The sequence below is a fragment of the Lynx rufus genome, unplaced genomic scaffold (assembly GCF_022079265.1).
Source record: "Lynx rufus isolate CCGP_SWC_20201006 ecotype Redwood Valley unplaced genomic scaffold, mLynRuf1.p SCAF_9, whole genome shotgun sequence".
NCBI lineage: Eukaryota > Metazoa > Chordata > Mammalia > Carnivora > Felidae > Lynx > Lynx rufus.
Window position 1 is genome coordinate 88,144,754 of NW_025814897.1, and position 17,597 is coordinate 88,162,350.

At 47.1% G+C, this 17,597-nt stretch overlaps 1 long non-coding RNA gene across 2 annotated transcripts in view; it reads left to right on the top strand.

Annotated features, from left to right (window-relative positions):
- The first annotated feature begins 5,639 nt into the window (after window positions 1-5,639).
- LOC124505765 (uncharacterized) overlaps window positions 5,640-17,597 on the top strand; it is a 31,571-nt gene continuing 19,613 nt past the window's right edge. Inside the window, exon 1 of one of the 2 annotated variants that reach the window (XR_006960709.1) lies at window positions 5,640-5,754. This is a non-coding gene — a long non-coding RNA (uncharacterized LOC124505765). The remainder of the gene's footprint in view (window positions 5,755-17,597) is intronic. The other variant, XR_006960708.1, reaches the window with a different exon arrangement.

The window sequence follows — 17,597 nt, forward strand, 5'->3', positions numbered from 1 at the left end:
CCTAGTGCCTCAAACCAGACTCAACAGACATTCTCTCCCTTAAACCTGAATCTTCAGAAGCTTCCCTGGTGCTCGTTGAGCCTCAGTGCCGAGGTGCGAGGTGACTTCCCAGTAGGCCCTACTCTGATTACATTCACACAGTCGGTTACTGTGGCTTGCAACCAAAGAACTATAACCCAAGCTGTCGTTAATTGCGGCCTGGTAGAGTCTTATCATTCCTTTGTTCCAAAGACAACAAGCTGGTGCTGTCCGGAACTCACGAATTCTGCTCAGCACTCTGTGGAAAGAGGATAGACTCAGACGCCAGGGCCATGGACCGTGGGACGCTAGAGAAAGGAACTGCCTGACAAACAGCAAACGTGCCAAATGAGTGCTTTCAGAGAAACAAGGGTTGCCTGAACACTATTGATTGTAGGCCCACTAATGGTTCAGGCTGTGAGGCTGGGCGTGACGGCTGCACCTCACTCAGTGCAGTAATACACCGCCGAGTCAGGCCTATTTTCCGGTGTCAGCAGGGAAATGGGAGACTATTAAGGACTCACCTTATCAGGAACTGAGCTCAGTGTCACTGGGGAGACGGTGGCAATTAGCATGATGGAAGCCGTGAGGCAGCCCCAGCTCTGGGCCAGGTGCGGAAGAAATTAGTAAGGAAGCCTCTTAAATGACGGGTCAGCTCAGGCTCCCGCAGGGAGAGGCCCCCGAGCAAATGCTGATGCTCCCTTTTCTCTGGCCGGGAAGACCCCCGCCCCTCCTGGTTGCCTTTTGATCTGCTCTCTGCACACACTCTTGCTGGCAGACGTCTGTCCAGTCTACCTGCCCCAATTACAAAAGCAGTAACACCCCCCCCCCACATTTGAATGGAGCTATCTCATTTATTATATCAGGCAGGCGGTAGAGTCAAGGGCCCAAGCTTTGGAGACCAGAGTGTCTGGGGCAAATGGAGGAACAAGCCAGGCACTATCTTTCGCTCTGGGGCTTTTGAGCTGGAGGGAGCCAGGAGTGAGTGTGTGAGGGGGCTTCCTTTGAAGAAATTCTCACCCACGTGTCACCATTTCTGCCCTCCCCTCTTAAAAACACATGAAGTAAGGGAAATAGATATGGCCTGTAAGCAAGGAGACCCATTTCCTGCTCTGCATGGGTTTGGTGTGTGGCCTCAGAACGTTGCCTCTCTGAGCTTCAGTTTTCTCAACTACGAATGGGGCATGATCCCAACGTCATGGGATTGAGCCCCAAGTTGGGCTCTGTGCTAAGCATGGAACCTGTTTGAGATTCTCTGTCTCCCTCTGTCTCTGCCCTGATCCCTCACTCGCACTCTCTTTCTCTCTAAAGTTTATTTATTTTGAGAGAGAGATGCGGGAGGGGCAGAGAGAGAGAGAGAGGGAGAGAGAGAGAATCTCAAGCAGCCTCCACCCTGTCAGCACAGAGCCCAATGCGGGGCTCGAACCCACAAACTCTGAGATCACCACCCGAGCTGAAACCAAGAGTCAGATGCTTAATTAACTGAGCCACCTATGTGCCCCCTCTCTAAAATTTAAAAAAAAATTTTTTATTATGTTTCTTTATTTTTGAGAGGCAGAGAAAGACAGAGTGTGAGCCAGGAAGGAGCAGAGGACAGAAGACACAGAATCTGAAGCAGGCTCCAGGCTCTGAGCTGTCAGCACAGAGCCCCACGCAGGACTCAAACCCACGAACCGTGAGATCATGACCTGAGCCGAAGTCGGATGCTCAATCGACTGAGCCACCCAGGCACCCTTCTCTCTAAAATTAAAAAAAAAATAAAAATGAGGCAATTACTAGATGACCTCTGAGTTAGTCCAGGTGCTCCAATAAGCAGATGCCAAGAGGGGTTGGGAAGGGCTGGGAGAGCCCTTAGACTCGGACGCTCGTTCAATTCTGGATCAAGGAGAGAGAGAAGGACACTTACGGGGAAGCACCTCAGACTAAAGAAAGTTCGGCAAGGCCATCGGGGAGTCCTCGAGCCAAAGACGGCTGTCAGAGGAGTCCAGTGTCTCCCAGGGACAGGTCTGCCCCAGCATCTGTGCTGTTCTCTGGGAGCAGCTGGTGAGAAATGTGGCCTTGGAGGAAACACAGAGATGGATTTCAGAGCAAGCAGCTATGGCCTCCTGTGGCTGGAGGTCTGTGAGGTGCATTCTTTTGGTCATAATAAAGCACCCTGTGTGTTCTGCTGTGCAGTGTTCTAAGAACCCTAGAGATATACCAGCAGACCCAGACCCATGTTATGCTGAGGGAGTCTGGCTGGGCATTGTGGATAGCAGCTGCTCTCGGGCACTCCCTGATGGCAAAGTTGGCAGGATGTTTGTGTTCATATGACACATTGGGATCAAATGCTTCCTGTCTCTCCTATTTTTGGCCTTGCTTTGGTCTTCAGAGAAGGGAAGTGGGGGCTCCAGTTTCCCTGCTGTCATCTTTGTTTGAAGTAAAGCCAAACAAAGGAGGCTCTACCCTGATTACGTCTGTCCTGCCTTTCCTGGATCCCCCCAAGCTTGGGCCCTCCGTGCATATGGCCACACATCCATACATGGGAAGCTGTATGCCTTTGAGTTCTGGATGGGTCTAGGCTCAGAAAAACCTAGATTTTGGTTTCTGTTCCACCTCATCCTAGCTGCCTAACCCTAGGCAAATGACCACCTTGGTGAGCCCTAACATTCTCATCTATAAAAGGAGGGAAACCATACCTACCTCTTAGGTATGGTTAAATAAGGCAGTGGGGTGCCCGAGTGGCTCAGTTAGTTGGGTAAACGTCTGACTCTTGATTTCAGCTCAGGTCATGATCTCATGGTTTGTGAGTTCAAGCCCCACATGGGGCTCCGTGCCGGCAGTGCAGAACCTACTTGGGATTCTCTCTCTCCCTTTCTCTCTGCCCCTCTCCTGATCTCTCTTTCTCACTCTCTCTCTCTCAAAATAAATAAATAAAAACCTTAAGAAAAGAATTAAATAAGGCAAGGCACATGAAGTCTTTAGCACAGTGTGGCACATAGTACTTGCTCGATAAATGACACTTACTAGTGGCGTCACTTACTAAACACCTAATGTCAGTATCATTATTATGGCCCTCAATATTATCCTCTGGTGAGAGACACTAAGGTCTCAGAAATACGTCCTTTCCCCAAGAAGCATTCAGATAAGGGCAAGGACTCGTTTGAAAGCAACACGGGGATGAACTGCTAGGCTGTGGGGCTGGCTTGGGGAGTTTGTTACAATCAGGGCTGTCTCTTTCATTTCGTGACTTTTACAGGACTTCCCTCTCATGTCTGTGCATCTGGTTTCCTGAGTTTACGGGCAAGGTCTTAGACCCAACACACCATAATGTGGAGAGATGGTGCTCCTGGCCTGTGGAGTATACACACCAGTCACTGAAAGAACCGGAAAGAAGAGTGCTGGTTGGGGGTGATGACGGACAAAGCAGGAGGAAGAGGTGGGCTGGCAAGGCCAGGTGATGAAGGGCCTTGTAAACTGTATTAAGGAATTGGACTTGATCCTGAGGGCGATGGCGGTGCCCTTGATGGGTTTCAAGTAGGAGAGCCATGTAATCAGATTTGTCTGATGGCTTGAGAACAATTTACCCAGGTTAGCCCCCCTTCCCTGGGGAAAAAACCTATGCCCTGGAGAGGAAAATATGAAGAGAAAGGATTGGAATTGCACACGCCCCTTAAAAGCACTGCCCGCTCAAACTTTCCCTGACCTGTCCTCCATCTGAACAAAGGCCCCGCGGCCAGCTGGAGAGGAACCGTGTTGATTACTCACAATTCCCTTCCCGAGAGGACAGGCGCTGATGTGTTTTCTCTTGATAACACTGGCTCCTTTCGAGCAATAGGAATTCCTGTCTGATGGGAGAGCAATTACTGTACCTCCAAAGAGAAAACGCTTTAAACAAATCCAGTTTTAGCCCTCCATGATAACGGAGATGTTTGCTCACTGATCCACCATTAGCCCTGAGTTTAAGGAAGAGTGGGCACTTAGGACTCCCAGAGACCAGAATAATGTCTCTAGATCCGTTTGGTAAAAGATTCCAGTAGCCAAAGGGAAAGGGGAATCTTTCCCCCAGGGAATCTGCTCCCTCCAACACCAGCCTGGGCCTGGAGCTCCTGGCTTTCCTGCTCCCCATGCCCCAGACGGGGCCGGGGGCCTAGGAAGAACACTGCTAAGATTTGACCAACTCAGGGAAGGTCCAAGCTGATCCGGTCAAATGAGGTGTCCCTTGGTCTGTTTCCATTAGCAGATCATGAGGAAATCTGCATGAAGACGAACTGTTACCCAACAGACATCAGTAAAAACTGCCTTGTTTCATATCTTAGGAGAATATGAAAACCAAAGACTCCACCCCTCGATGAACGCTCCTACCAGAGACCATTCGTTGTTCTGACAGTCTTTCCAGAATCGGCTGGAATATCCCTCACCCCTTGCTTGCTATTGCTATAACATGAGTTAACATTCACACAGCACTAGGCAGTGTACCAGACCCTGCCCTAAGTGCCTTACGCACACTCGTGTTCAGTTGGTGTAGGTCTCCCAAGGACCTTATGAAACAGCTACTATTATTATTCCCATTTTTTAAATGACATAACCGGCAAATCCCAGAACCCGTGGATATATTATGGTATAGCCAGGGTGGGGATTAAGTTTACAGATGAAATTAAGGTTGCTAATCAACCGACCTTGAGATTGGGGAGAGTATGCTGGATGATCCAGCTGGGCCCAATGTGATCACAAGTGAGAGCCCGGGTCAAGTTTGAAGAGGCAAACTGCTGGCCTTGAAGGTGGAGGAGAGGCCCAGGAGCCGAGGGATTCAGGGGGGCCTCTGGGTCCTCTCCCAGAGCCTCCAGAAGGATTGCAGCCCTCTAACATGTTGGTTTTAGACCCTTGAGACCCATTTCAGGCTTCGGAGCTCCAGAACGGGAAGATAATAAATTGGTAGTGTTTTAAGCCATTAAGTTTGTGGTCATTTGTTACAGCAGAGCCACAGGAAATGAACACACTAGTACTGAGTATATAGTCGTAAACACAATAAACATGGTCTCTGCCCTTTAGAGCTTGCTGGATATTGCCAGTGTTTGCGGACTCCCGGGTTTGGTCAGCAGTTCCTAAAGCACATTAGGCGGTGGGAGCTCTGCCTCTGCTGGAGCCCGGGGCCTGCGGGCGTGCTCAGCGCTCTCCTTGTCCTATTTAACTTACCTCCTTTGGCTTTAATAGAAAATATTAAGTATTTTCTAGTGTTTGGGACTATAGTAAGTGTTTTGCATATATACCTAATTTCATCCTGACCGCAGCACTCTGAGAGGTATTTTTATCCCCCTTTACCAGACGAAGAAACTGAGGCTCTGAGAGGAAAAGTGACTTTCCTAAGAGCACGCAACGAGTAAGCGGCGGGTGTGAATGTAAGACACCTGACTCTAAACCCATCTCTGCTGTCGGCCCCCCAGCTTTTTTTGGTCCATCCTTGAGGCCAGCTGCCCTCCACCTCCCCCACCCTCGTTCACATCTGAAGGCAGTTGCCGGGCCCACTCACAGGTTCCAGTAAGAGGGCGGAGTCCCCCGTTGAGGCGAACGCCGTTCCTACCCATGAGCACAAAAGGGTGTTTTTCAGACAGAGGCCTGGCGGAGGCTGAGATAAGAGTGATTCAGGACAGCTCACGAGGGGCTGTTGTGGATAAAAAAAAAAAAAATAAACCCTTGGCAGAGTGAGTGGACCAGAGCCGCACCGTGTGGCATCGGAGACTGCGTGCCAAGTGCAGGGTGAGCGAGGGGTTCTGTTTCTCGGGGAGCTCTGGGCCCATGAGGAAGCTGACACTCAGGTCTACCCCACTCCAGGCCTCCACGTCTAGCCAGCCTCGTCCCTCCCCGGCCTTGGCCTCTGAGGTGGCAGTGTTTCCACCACGTGAGGGCAACTTGAGCTTGGCCCTCGGCAGACTGTTGCTTGGGAGGGGGACGGTGTGTGTCATTATTGACGGCAACAACAGCAACAAAAATAAGTGTAACGGCTACTATTTATTAAGTGCTTAAAAACACTAAAGTAATCTCCTGTAACCCTCCTGACAATCACTTGGGGTAGAGTCTCTTATTATCACCGCTTTACAAATAGGGAAACTGAGGCTCGAGAAGGGGACTTCCCAAGGTCACACAGCCAGTAAACGTAGAGCCTGCTCTCCCTTGTTCCAAAGCACGGGCCATCACAAAAGTCAGGGACCTACTTCCAACTGGGATCACTCATGAGGAGGCTGCCGGTCTCATTACCTACAAAGGAAACGGGGGAGGGGTGGTCTCTGGGTGCTCCCGTTTCTCAGGTGATCCTGGCTCTGATGAGGCTCTCTGCTGTGGAGGGGGGACCGCTGTGGCCAGCAAAGGGTGTGCGTCTGTGGGGCGAGCTGCACTATCGCACTGCCGAGTGGGGAGGAAGTGACTCAATCATCAAAGGCCTGGTCTTCCTCGGGGAACTGTCCCTAATCACAATTATCCCGCTACAATAATACCATTTCAGAGAGACTGTGAGCCGGGGCACTGTGTAGCCATGTAAACTGCTTCCTGTATCTGCCAAACCCAACAGCATCGGGCAATTAATAGAATCCAGCTAGGCCTCCCGCTCTGATAAGGCCAGAGCAGTTGCTGCCGCCGGCCGTGTTGTTCTAATGACGAATAGCCCTCGTGCTGCAAAGTCATTCTCTCTCCTCCCTGGCAGCGTGGGGCCACAGCGGCCTGGGGCCCCCACGAGGCCGAGGAGAGCCACGCACATGCTATTTGATTTGGCATTTCATGGAGATAAAAAATGATTTTCATTCTCCTGCGAAACAAAAGTCATGACTGTTCAGGCCACCCCAGGACCCTGGTGGGGGACTGATGATTCAGGATTGAGCGGGACCCCTGCTGGCTAGAGCAAGGACCCACAGACAAGAAAGCACTTCATGAGGTGGCTCAAGAGAAGAAGGAATTAGAAAAAGTTTATACAGCGTAACCTCTAGATCATACCAGGGCTCTAGGATTTTAAGAGCCTCGGGTCTTTATAATAATCTGCTTCCCAGGGCATAGAGAAGGGCTTTAGAAAATGACCGAGCCCCACACAAATTCTTCATAGTTCTTGGGATACAGTTGGGAGGCAACACTTCATAGTTCCAGGGCCTCCCTGAATCTCGGGGTGAAAGTGCTTTGACAGACAACGGTGGCCCACGCTCCAGGCCTGACTTTGGTGCCCAGACCTCCAGGTCCTACAGGGCGGAAGCATGTTAAAACACCAAAATGTAAACTGGTGCAGCCACTGTGGAAAACAGTATCAGAGTTCAAAAATTAAAAAATACAATTCCACTCTGGGTATTTATCCAAAGGAAACAAAAACAGGAAGTTGAAAATATATACGCACCCCCGTGTTCATTGCAGCGTTATTTACAATAGCCAAGATATGAAGGCAACCTAAGTGCCTGTCGATGCATGGGTGGATATAGGAGATGTGATATGTGTGATATTTATATAGATATCATTTAGATAGATATACATATCTATATAAAATGGAATACTGTTCGGCCATAAGAAAGAAGGAAATCTCGCCGTTTGTGACAACATGGGTGGACTTTGAACGCATTATGCTAAATAAAATAAGTCAGAAAGACAAATACTGTATGATCTCATGTGTAATCTAAACTTAAACAAACAAACAAAACTCATAGATACAGAAAACACATTGGTGATTTCCAGAGGCAGGGTGTGGGGGGCAAGCTAAAAGGGTGAACGTGGTCAAAAGGTACAAACTTTCAGTTATAAAATAAACATGCCTTGGAGCTGTAAAATGTATAGCCTGGCGACTATAGCTAATGATACTGTATTGTATATTTAAAAACTGCTAAGAGTAGATCTTAAAAGTTCTCATCACAGGAGAAAAATTTGTGGGACACCTGGCTGGTTCAGTTGGTAGAACATGCAACTCTTGATCTTAGGGAAGTGAGTTCAAGCCCTGCGCTGGGCATAGAACTTACTTAATTTAAAAAATGAATAAATAGAAAATAATAACGAGAAAAAAATCTGTAATTATATGTGAGGGTACTGTGGTCATTTCACAACGTATACAAATATTAAGTTATTATGTCGTATGCCTGGAACGAATACAACATTATTATAGTTTCAAATGTTAACTAATATTATACTAACTAATATAATATGATCTTAACCAATAGAATGTTAACTAGTATACTGTCAATCACATTTCGATTAAAAGAAAAACCAGCACTCTTCTGGTCTTCCCAGTTTCCTATTTTCCTTTTGGTGACCAGTACCCTCATTTCTTGTCAGTGGGTAGGGCACACTCATTTTCTTGCAAAGGATCAAGGGTTTTCCTTCTCGGTGGTAACAGCTGACTAATAAGTTTGACTCGTTTGGAACTCTTAAGCCAAATTCCTGAGAAGTCTCGGCTGGTCGACTTGAAGGTGTGATTCAGACTCTCTTCTCAGGGGAGTGACCGCACAGCTCAGTCACTTTCCTCCTCCAGAGAACAATGCAAATGAAGGCAGAGGGATTTTTGCCTGGGCAAGGCCAGAAAAAGCTTTGAGGAGGAGGGAGTGAGGCCAGAGGACGTGGGTGTTTTAAAATTGGCTCTCACTTTGCGGGAAGACTCTCTCCCAAGGTGACTGGTACTCAAATGTAGTAATTTCCCCCCGATTTGGGCATTTTGTGTTGTTAGTTGCTGTTCTGTGTGGAGGCCCATTCTGATGAACTTTCTTGGGAGAAATTTCTTTTCATGGTCTAATAGTTTTTATGCTCTACTGGGGGTGGGGTGGCGGCGAGGAGGCCGAGGTGAGCAGGGTGCTAGAGCAGAATGGGTAGTCCTTTGGCAGTTTGGACTTGAATCCCAGCTCTGTACTTCCTAGCTGTGCAACCTTGGGCAAATTATTTAACTTCTCTCAGTGTCCGCCTCCTGATCTCTAACAGGATGATAATTATAGGACTCAATGCCCAAGATTTGTCACGAGGATTAAATGACCACACCTACAAAGTAGTTAGTTCAGTCCTTAGGTGCATGTAAGTGTTCAGCACGCACACATTGAGCTATTAATGACTTTTCATTGTTTTGTCATATTAGATCATCTTTCTCCCTTACTCCCAGCATCCAGATCTTTCTCACAAACAGCAGGCCTATGAAACATCCCTCATTACAGGCTAGAATGGATTATATGACCATACCCAGGCCAGTCTCAAACACCTCCAGAAACAGAAGACCCACTGACTGACTAGGTGTCTCATTTCATTTTCAGAAAGTTCTGGTTGAGGTACATTTCTTCCTTTCGCTGAGTCAAAGTTTGTCTCTCTGGGTACATCATTTGGTTCTTGCTGTGCTCTCCAGAACTGTAGGAAATTTAAGTCCGATCTATGTGGAAACGCTTCAAATATTTGAACAGAGTTGGCACACCCTTTCTGAGACATCTCCACCTGGAAAGCTTGAGTTTGAGTCTTTCTTTTTCTTTTTTAATTTTTTTAATGTTTATTTATTTCTGAGACAGAGAGAGACAGAGCATGAGTGGGGGAGGGACAGAGAGAGAGGGAGACACAGAATCAGAAGCAGGCTCCAGGCTCTGAGCTGTCAGCACAGAGCCCAGCGCGGGGCTCGAACTCACAAACCGTGAGATCACAACCCGAGCCAGAGTCAGTCGCTCAACCGACTGAGCCACCAGACGCTCCTGGAAAGCTTGAGTCTTTCATGAGGCTGGCGACTCTCGCTGGAACCTGTCTCCCACTTATCACTTTCTCTCTAGTGGAAGGGGAGTTCAAAGAAACCAGAAGACTCAAGTTCAGTTAGCTGGAACCACGCAGCAGGTTTCACATCTTTTGTTATGGAGGTGAATCCCTGTGTCTATGGCACCAGAACAGCTGGAGGTGACTGATTAATGGGAGCTGGCTCTAGCTCACCAAGTGCACCACAATGTCCTGTGGCTGGCAGAGCATTTCCTTCACCAGAAGGACCAGAGGTAGCTTTAGTGGAAAGATGACAGGACCCCTCAGAAGTAGAGCTATGGCTCAGCCTCCCCAAGACCAGGCAGCAGGTTGGGCCAGATAACAGCTAGATAATGGCATCAAGAAGTCACAGGAAGGCCAGCACTAATCTCTCACGCCATGTTGTGTGAGCATCTGGAATCCGGGCAAGGGATGCTCCGGTCTTTGAACCTCCCACTTCTTTTTCTGCATATGGCAGTTAGCTGCTTCAGAAGATAATATTCAGTCTCAACTCTGTCACATGGAGTTCAAAGGGGATGGCTAGTGTTCACTTTTAATTGCTACCTAATGAGGACTTTAATCCAAATCTCTTGGCCCAGTGACATACTGAACAATCATTACTATCACACGTATTTAAGCCTCAAGTTACTTTGTCCAGCGTTTGGCACTGTCCTTCACTCTTACGCTAATACCACACTCACAACACTTCTGACACCTGGTATGTGGGTTTATTCCCACACCAACCAATTCGTTCACACCAGCCAGGTATCCTATAATCCAATTCACTTCTGACGCTATCTCCCTGGAGTTAGCATCCGAAGCCACAGGTTAAGGGCTCAGTCCCACAGGACCGTCCCCATTTCAGACATCAAGTTGCCCGGGTTGCCCCTGGTACCTATGCCCCTGGTACTTATAAATGGGGTTCCCAGACCCCCGCTTTGGGCTTGATACTTTGCAAGACCAGCTCACAGAGCTCAGGGAAATATATATTTATGTTTATTCATTTATTATCTAATATGATAAAGGATACAGATGAATAGCCCAGTGAAGGACAAGGTCCAGAAGGGTCCCAAGCACAGAGCTTTTGTCATTGTGGAGTTGGGGTGCCACCCTTCCTGCACATAGATGTGTTCACCATCCTAAAAGCTCTTTGAACCCTGTATTTTTGGGGTTTTTATGGAGGCCTCAGTATACTGGCATGATCAATCATTAACTCAATCTCCAGCCTCTCTCCCTCCCTGGAGAATGAGAGATGGGGCTGAAAGCTCTAAGCTTCTAATCATGGCTTGGTCTTTCTGGTGACCAGTCCCCGTTCAGGAGCACGTCAAGAGTCACCTTATTGCAGGGCACCTGGGTGGCTCAGTCGGTCAAGCATCTGACTATTTCGGCTCAGGTCACGATCTCACAGTTTGTGAGTTCAGGCCCCACATTGCACTCTGCACTGACAGCGTGGATCCTGCTCAGGATTCTCTCTCTCCCTCTCTCTCTACCCTTACCCCTTTCATGCTCTCTCTCTCTCAAAATAAATTAAAAAAAAAAAAAAAAAGAGTCACCTTTTAGAACAAAAGACATTCCTATCACCCCAGAAATTCCTAGGGACTTTGGGGCTCTGTGTCAAGAACTAGGATCAAAAAGCAAATATTAGGGAGTGCCTGGGTGGCTCAGTGGGTTAAGCGTCTGACTCTTGGTTTCGGCTTAGGTTATGAGCTCATGGTTCATGAATTTGAGCCCTGAGTCAGGCTCCATGCTGGTGGCATAGGCCCTGCTTGGGATTCTCTCTATCTCCCTCTCTCTCTGCCCCTCCCCTGCTTGTACTATCTCTCTCTCAAAATAAACTTAAAAAAATTTTTTTAATATTCTAAAAACACAAATATTAGAACAAAAGAAGCTTCTGATACTCTTATCATTTAGGAAACTACAACAGTTTTAGGAGCTTGGTATCAGGAACCAGAGTCAGAGACCAATACATATATTTTCTATTATTTCACATGCATCCTAGGCACTTAGAAAGCATTTATTCATTTGTTCATCCATCCATCCATCCATCCATTCAACAACTTGTTTCTGAGTTCCAATCATGTGTCAAGGCACTGGGGTGCACATGGGACTATAATGGTGAGCAAGACCAGACAGATTCCTCCCTGACAGAGCTTAAGATCCAAGTGGCAGAGAGAGAGATTAGTTAAATGATCATTAACATGTGCACAGAACAACAAACCACTTGAAGTATTATAATGAAAAGCAATGTTCTGAAGAAGCTATTCATGAAGGATCTGATCTGGGTCTGCAGGAATCAGAGAAGGCCTGAGAAAGTCCCGAAGGAGAGACTGTATATCTGGTTTACTCTCCACCCTCCATACTTCCCAGGGGCCTAGCATCGTCCTCAACATATAGTAGGTGCTTAATAAATGTTTGTGGATGCAGGGATGCGTATATGAACTAACTATGTTGTTCTCCATTAAAGTGATAGACTGAATGGAGTTTTATATCTGGGTAGTTCACTAGAGATTATGTAATGCTTCCATATGCATAACTTTGTGTCTCTGAATACCCTTGAGTAATGGGAAAGATGGGTATTATTCTTCGTGTTTGACGGGTAAGAACGGACAAAACTCAGTTGATGTCACAGGGAGGAAGTACAGTGGGTAAAAACGTGTTCTTGAGTCCTGCTGTCCTGGGATAAACCCCACCTCTCATCAGTGGCGAGAGGACTGTGAGCAAACACAGGGTACAACACCTTTGCCATATTTTTCCCTAGGCCTGACACTCCCCTGAATTAAAGTTCACACTGGAGGGCTCCAAAGCGATGACTGTTTGGGGCTTTCTTTGAGGCTTGTGAGAACAGGGGCTTGTGGCCCACACGAAGACATTCTGAATCAGTGCCGGCTTCCCAAGAAGATGTTACGTTTTCACCTTTGGCAAAAATCTCTCTAAACAATCCAACAAGTCGATATGAAAGTCACTGGGGGGCTCCTGGGTGACTCTGTCAGTTAAGCGTCCATCTTCGGCTCAGATCATGATCTCACGGTTTGTGAGTTTGACACAGAGCCTGCATCGGGCTCTGTGCTGACAGCTCAGAGCCTGGAGCCTGCTTCAGATTCTGTGTCTTCCTCTCTGTCTGCCCCTCCCCTCACTGTGCTCTGTCTGTCTCTCAAAAATAAATAAACATTAAAAAAAAAAAAGGCACTACACTGGTATAAATATGCTCTCATATCTTAGTAAGAGGAACCACCTTCTAGAAATTTGTGTTTTAATAAAATTAATAGCTACTTCTACCAGTTATTGAACTCTCAGTATGTGCCAGTCAATGCGCTAAGTAGTTTACTTGTAATTATCCTCACAAGTCTGTGTGATTGATAGTAATACTACCTTATCCCCACTGTGATGGTTAATTTATGTGTCGGCTTTACTGGGCCATAGGATGCCCAGACATTGGGTCAAAAATTATTCTGGGTCTATCTGTGAGGGTGTTTTGGATGAGATTAATATTTGAATTGGTAGACTGAGTAAAAGCATATTGTGCTCCTGAACGTGGGTGGGCCTCACCTAAGCAGTCAAAGGCCTGACTAGAACAAAAAGATTGACTTTGCCACTAGCAGCTAAGAGCTCCTCGTGCCTGATTTCCTTCAAGCTGGGAGACTGATATTTTTCCAGCCTTTGGGCTGGAACTACGCCATAATCTCTCTCGGGTCTCCAGCTTGCTGAATGCACGTCTTGGGATTTGTCAGCCTCCATAATCACACAAGCCAATTCCTTATAATAAATCTCCTTTATCTATACGTATCTATCACCTATTTATCTATCTATATACAGGAGGCCACATATACAAACATACATACATTTATACGTACACACACATACATACAGACATATATGTATTGATTCAATTTCTCTGGAGAACTCTAATACATCCCCTTGTGGATAAGGAAAATGATGCCCTAACCCTTCCCTTTACTATTTCCCAAACTCAGCCCATCAAATCCCGCCCCCCCCAACCTCACACCCCTGGGACCTGAAACCAAACATCCTTGTGTCTTTCCTAGATCTCCTTTATCTCCTGGATCTGAAGAGTCCCTGTCTTTGAACTCTTTCTGGATCCCCCTCCTCTCCTCACGCCTGCTGCTGATACCTGGCTGCCAGATCCTCAACTTCTTCCATCTGGGGGAGGAGGAGTGATAGGGCCTGAGAGGTTTCCAAGGCTGCCGACTCTCCTGACAGCATATAGTCAAGATCTTCCCCAAAACTCAGCTCTTCTCCCTGCCCAGGCCCTTTTAGTCATCAGTGGCTTTAGGCATGAGGCCCAGGGCCTGTAAGCTTTTTAAGAGGGGGAGGAGTGTCCCAGGTTAGAATGTATAACAAAATATGAAAAAAAAGAATTGCACTTAATAAGTGCTCATCAAGTCAGTTTGTTAAATGTTGGTATCTGTAACAATTTCATCTCAATTGAAAATAACTCTTAAGTTAGTTTTTTATAACTTAGCACACATTTCTGAATTTGCATAGTGATTATTATCACAGCCAATTGTAAAAGAAAGGTGTTAAAAGAGAAACGGAGGCATATTACAAATTTTTAGCTTGTTTGAGCAGAAATTGATTTACAGCAGGCAGCCCCCAAAGTGCTTGGGAGTGGTCTTCCAACAGGAGCTTGGGATAAGACTTTCACAGGGCAGGTGGGAGGCAAAGCAAGGAAATTATTTGACTGACCATAGCTTAAGTGGGTGCCTTATTGGGAAAGGCTGGTTGGCTGCTTTGATTGGTTGTCCTTGGATTTCGCCTTTGTAATGTTGAGGCATTTACAGGCTTAGGTTCTGGTTTGCTTACATGAGTGGCTAAAGCATTAGAACAAGTCGGTCTAATAGCCTCCTTGTTTAGTTTAACAACTGTACTTGTAACCAAATAATTTCAGAAGTGACAATTATCAAAACCTTGTCTGCTTCTATCACAAAAGTATACATGTTTAGTGTAGGATGGATATGCCTGGATCCTACAAAGCTCTTAAAATGCTCCTCTTTATCTCAAGACTTCCCTGCTTCAATTCCTACAGTCATTATCCCTCCCCACCCTGGGCCCCCTGCTCATTTGTACTCACCTCTGGTATTCAGTGCTCTCTATAACCCAGTCCATCTTGAACCCGAACCTTATTTCTTTCACTCATTCATTCATCCATCTACTTGTTTATTCAGTAAATTCAACTGAGTCCTGTTTATTCAACTGAATCGATTATTATCATTGCTATTTTTTTAAGTTTATTTATTTATGTTGAGAGAGAATGAGTGTACATGAGCAGTGTAGAGGGAGAGGGAGAGGGAGAATCTCAAGCAGGCTCCGTGCTGTCACCACACAGCCTGACTCGGGCTCGAACCCATGAACTATGAGATCATGACCTGAGCCAAAACCAAGAGCTGGACGCCCAACTAACTGAGCCACCCAGGCACCCCTCTCATTGATATTTTAAGTTAAGCATGGTTCTAAGGGGGATACAGCATTAAGCAAAACAAACAAGGCTGCTCTCCAGAAACTTACACTAGACTAGCAGAGGTAAGGAGTGGTTGGTGGATTGGAGATAGCCAGTAAGCAAATAAACAAATAGATACAACAAACCATCACTTCTATTTAAAGAAAAATAAGTGAAGGTAAAGCACTTGAGGGCAGGTGCTCTGTTTAGATGGGGTGGCTAGAGAAGTCCTTTCAAGAGGCCACATTAGAGCAGAAAAATGAATTAAGTCGGGTAGCCAGCCAGGCAAGGGTCTGATAGGAGTGTGTTCCAGGTAGAGGAACAGCTAGTACAAAGGCCCTGAGGTAGGTACTGGCTTGGCGGGTTGGAGGAAAGGCAAGAAGGTCAGTGCAGCTGTAACAAAGTGAACAAGGGAGAGTTAAGGTTAAAGAGATGGGCTGAGTGGGCCCGATGTGAAAGACTCGGTCAAGACAACTCCTTGAGTTCCTTCCTTCAGATGCTTAATTTGCAAACGCTGCCTTGTGTAGGAGGCACTCAATGGCTGACTGGTTCATTGAGCAGCAGCAGCAGTTTGCAGAACACCAGGGGGCATCACAGATCTGCCAACACCTCCCTTGGACAGACAGCTCTGTGGGCAGGGACAGACAGGCACCAATTGCCCCACAAGCAGCCACTGCCTGCCGATTCCAGCAAAGGCCTCCCTGGCCCCCCTTGGCTTTGCTGCCTTAGGACTCCCACTTGCCACCCACCAGTTTCCTCGGGAATGTCCCTTGCTCCATCCTGGTCAGACCGCACAACTGTGAGCTTGATGTATTTTACCTGGACTTGTAGTGCAGTGGAAGACCAAACTTGTTGTCTGCCTTCTTGGTAATATGCTCAGCATTTGTGATTTTTAAATCATGGAGGTGGCAGGCGTTAACCGAATGCACTACGTTTCAGAATCCTCCTCGTTTAGAAGTCTGTGGTGAATTATAAATATTTCTCCCACGAATGGAACTTGTTTGGCTTTTGCTGAAAAGTGGTGGGTGTTTGGGGCACTGTGGTTAAACTTTCCCAATAAATTTCTCTTGAGCCTCTCTTGAAGTCAGGCACTATTGAAGGCACTGGGGGAGCTGTAAACAACACACACCAAATCCTTTTGGAAGGAATTTTATGGGGGAGGGAGAGAGGGTTAGAGGAGCCAACAAACAGCCAACAAACAAGTAAATGATAAATGATCAAGGTACATTTAGATAGTGATAAACGACACAAGGGCAACCAAACAGATGAGAGAGAGTGGCTGGAGATTGGGGGTAGGGTGGGGTGGACGCACCTTGGACTGGGTGACCTAGGGTGGCCTCTGAGAAGATGGCTGTGAGATGAGACCTGAATGAAAACAGGGAGCCGCCCATGAGTTCCAGGCAGACATAACCCAAAGTGCAAAGGCACTGAGGTAGGAATGGCTTAGCCTTTGGTGGAACAAAGGAGAGTGGATGCCTTGGGCTAGGCGATATAAAGTCCGCTGGGCCTTGGTGAGAGGCTTGGATTTTCAGTGCAAAGGGGAAGCACTGGGGAGTTTTAAGCGAGGGAATGATTTGCTTAGTGTGTTAAACTGTGGCTGTCAAGTGAAAGGGCCAGCAACACTCGGCCCTTATGTTTGTGCAGTCGTTTCCCATTTACAAAGGCCTTCCTGGTTGGCAATCTCGTTACCGTCACAAAACCGAATGAGACTAACAGAACGCATCTTGTTTCATGGATGAAAAACTGAGGCTCAGTTTTGAGTCAGTGACTAAGGCCAGGTAAAATAACCAGCAGGCAACAAGACTCAATTGAAGGCAACTCCTGCTTCTTAAGAGACACTCCCTGAATCTGGGTTGAAAGGAAATTGACCAGAACTCCAGTTCTATCCATGTGCTTCCTTCCTGGGGCCAGCAAACAGCACAATTACACTTGCTTTGTTCCCTTAGGGAGTGGCTTCCCTCACCTGGGATTCCACCCAACTTCTTTTTCCTTCCACCTACACTCAACCCCTTCTCAACAGTTCCAGCCAGAGGAGCATATTCTCCCCTTCTAACCACCCACCAGAATGTAGAGGAGAGTGGGAGAGTGCTCACTTACAGGTACATCAGTATGTCCTTGTACTTTATCTCACCACCATACTCTGCAGACACCTGTCACCCTCAAATTCTGTTAGTACCCACCTAATTCCTGTGATAGGTAGAGCTAAGCCTGGAGTAAGCGCTCAACATAAAACAGAATTCTCTCAGGGCACCTGGGTGGCCCAGTTGGCTAAGCGTCCAACTTTGGCTCAGGTCGTGATTTCATGGTCTATGAGTTCAAGCCCCGTGTTGACAGCTCGGAGCCTGAAGCCTGCTTCAGATTCTGTGTTTCCTTCTCTCTCTGCCCCTCCCCCACTTGCACTCTGTCTCCCTCTCTTTCTCAAAAGTGAATAAAC